Source organism: Apium graveolens, chromosome 9 (genome assembly GCF_009905375.1).
Source record: "Apium graveolens cultivar Ventura chromosome 9, ASM990537v1, whole genome shotgun sequence".
Taxonomy (NCBI): domain Eukaryota; kingdom Viridiplantae; phylum Streptophyta; class Magnoliopsida; order Apiales; family Apiaceae; genus Apium; species Apium graveolens.
The window spans coordinates 94157970-94161079 of NC_133655.1; the positions used below are offsets into that span (position 1 = coordinate 94157970).

General features: G+C 37.9%; 1 pseudogene; it reads left to right on the forward strand.

Annotated features, from left to right (window-relative positions):
* Positions 1 to 2142: 2142 nt before the first annotated feature.
* On the forward strand, positions 2143 to 2267 carry LOC141687543 (5S ribosomal RNA; annotated as a pseudogene).
* The last annotated feature ends 843 nt before the right edge of the window (positions 2268 to 3110 follow it).

A 3110-nucleotide genomic window follows, 5' to 3' on the forward strand; every position in this document is an offset into this window, starting at 1 on the left:
ACTGGATAAAGAGAAATATTTTGATCCACCTATGCATGGAATGTTCTGATCCACCTATGTCGTGAAATGTTTTGACCAACCTATGTCATGGAATTTTTTGTCCACCTATGTCATGGAATTTGGAAAGAGGTAAAAAGGAAATTCAGTTAATCTATTGGAGTTGCGTAAGAGGCCCGTTATTCGGTAACAGCCTAGCAAGTGTTAGCGTAGGAGGCGAATTTGGTTGTGCACACTATTTAACCGATTAGTCCATCGTGGGGGAGACCTAGCTAGTCTTTCAAGTTCCGGAACACATTCTTCATTCTAGATGGCCGTTAGTCATTGTCCGGTGATGATTGACTAATCAGCTATCTTCACCCGTTGAACGTCCAATAGGTCTGATTGATTCAATTTTGAAACGGTTTAACAAATCAACTTGTATGGAACAAATAATTTGAAAGTGAAATAGCATGCTAAAATTGGACTCTGGTATTTATACACAACACACGACCGATGTTATGGTTTTACAAAGCATGCTAGTTTTAAATATCCATTTTTATACATATTAATCTTGCTTTTGTAAACGAGTTATGATTTTTGTTCCTATAACTGTTTTATTATAACCTGTTTTACTTGTTATTCATATAGTGGTACTGTTGAGCTATTGATTGATTACCCTTGCAGAATGCTTTGTATATATGTATTACAGATGCATAGGAGACCTTTCCGTATAGTCAAGACAGAGTTCCAGTTCTTTCCGTACCAGGCTCCTCTGAGGTAGGTGTGTCAGACCAAAGATGGTCTGTTGAGTTGTTGAATTAAGATAGTTGTGTCAGAATTGTTTGTAATAAGTTGGTTTTGTAATAGACTAATAGTTGTAACCTAAGTCATACTTAAACCTGCAAAGGATCTTGATAAAAAGGGGTCGTGTTTATGTAATAATATTGACTTGGATTATATTATGTTTGTTAATATTATTTGTTGACGTCAACTCATGACCCCGGGGTTGAGGCCGTCACAGATTGTATCAGAGCTACAGGTTTGAGTCCGTGATTTAGGTTAAGAGTAGAGTCAAAAGAGTGTAGGAAGGTTTATATAAAGTTGTGAGTCAGCAACTCAATCAGAGGAGCGAGCCTAACAGTTCAGTCAAGGGTTTCGAAGGTGTAACCCTGACATCTATTGAGGATTGGCTGGAACTGCCCTAGCTTTTAGTATGTCTCCCTTGTATATAGGTATTATTGGCAATGTTCGGTAAGAGATTTCTAGTTCTCCCTCTCAAGAAAATCAGTTTGATCGTGGAAGTTCAGTTTCTGAGCGGACGCTTGATGTGTCGGCTAAAGGGACCCCAATATTATCCCTAAATATTGCATTTTCTATGTCAAGGGATGTTGCGGGACCGAGTGTGCGACCTCGGTGAGTTCTGATAGTGTGATAGTAGTCGGCGGCGGCTATGACAGCTAAGTCTCGTGGTGTATGTGGATTAGTATTGTTGTTTATATCTTGAACCTTTACACGTATTTCTTGAGACACATTTTGTTTCCAGAGTAATTTTTTACCATTTAATAAGTTGCTTGTTTTTCCCGTAAGAAAATCAAAGCTCGAATTAAGCAACTTAAGGTTATGTTGATTTATCATAAATCAGATTTCCCCTTCCTATTCTGAATTTTCTATCTAAACATTGTTTCTTTCCTTGGTAATTCTATCAGTTGATTGGGGCAGATAATGCATATGATTTGACTATTTGTCTGTGTGACAACATGTCTGGTGGGATGCCACCAAATTATATGTTGTAAACTGTGCGGTACTAAGACTGGCCATCTTATGTACTTGTATGGTTGCTCTCAGTCATATCTACATCTTCTTCACTTTTCCTTCTTAATTGATTTCCTGGATTTTGAAATTTCATTTGATCTTCTATGACAATAAATTTCTTCAGTAACCTCTGCAGTTAGATAGTACTAGTTATTGAAAGTAAATAAAAGTTGACTGTCATGAGGAATGAAAGCTCTATATCATGTTGTTATTTAAGAATAATGGCAGCAACGAGGATTCAGGATCTAATGGAGAAGTTGTAGCCTCGGAAAAGTAATTCAGTGGTTGGAGAATCACTTGCAAGTGATAGGAAATCATCCTTAGAGGAATGGTTGGTTAAAACTTGGACTAGGGTGTGATCATACCAGCACTAATACACCGGATCCCATCAGAACTCCGAAGTTAAGCATGCTTGGGCGATAGTAGTACTAGGATGGGTGATCCCATGGGAAGTTAATCAGTCGATGTTGTATTGAAGATCCATGCTACGGTGTTTAATGTCTTCATATTTCAGTTTTTCTGCACTGTTGTTGATTCTGCTACTGTCATTGTTGCTATTGTCGCTAGTGTTGTTAATCTAGATCTCTTTTATAAATGAACCTTGATATTAAAGACATGAGTATTTCGATTGGGCAACATTTTCCTGATATAGGTGCACCGTTTAAATGGTGATATTTTCTTTCAAACATTCTTGTTATGCTTTTGAATAAACTCACTTCTATATTTCAGGAAAATTCCACCAAAGAAAGCTACCCAGACTAAAGAGAATAGTAGAAGTTTTGCTGTGGGTCCAGCTATAAATGAAATTCTGGATTTGTTGCGCCAGCAGCAGCAACAACAACAGTAGTTAATCCAATAGATTTAACAGCAGCAACTACTGTTGCAGCAGCAACATCAAGGAGTGAACCAGACTGTTAATTTCAAATCCTTCCAAAATGTTAAACCTCCTGAATTTAAGGGTGAGCCTGATCCAGTAGCTGCTGGAGCATGCTAAAAGAAATAGAGAAAGCTTTCAACCTCGTCCAAGTGAGTGACAATCTTAAGACTGATTATGCAAGCTATTTCTTAAAGATTGAAGCGAATTACTGGTGGGAGTCAACCAGGGCATTAGAAGTAGAAGGTCCTGTTCCATGGGTGAGGTTTACCGTGTTGTTTTTGGAGAAATATTTCCCTGACTTTATACAGAATCAAATGGAGATTAAGTTCATAGAATTGAAGCATGGAGACAGAAGTGTAGCTGAGTATGAGTCTAAGTTTACAGATTTAGCTAGATTTGTACCAGACTATGTACACTCGGAAGCCCAGAAGGCAAGAAGGTT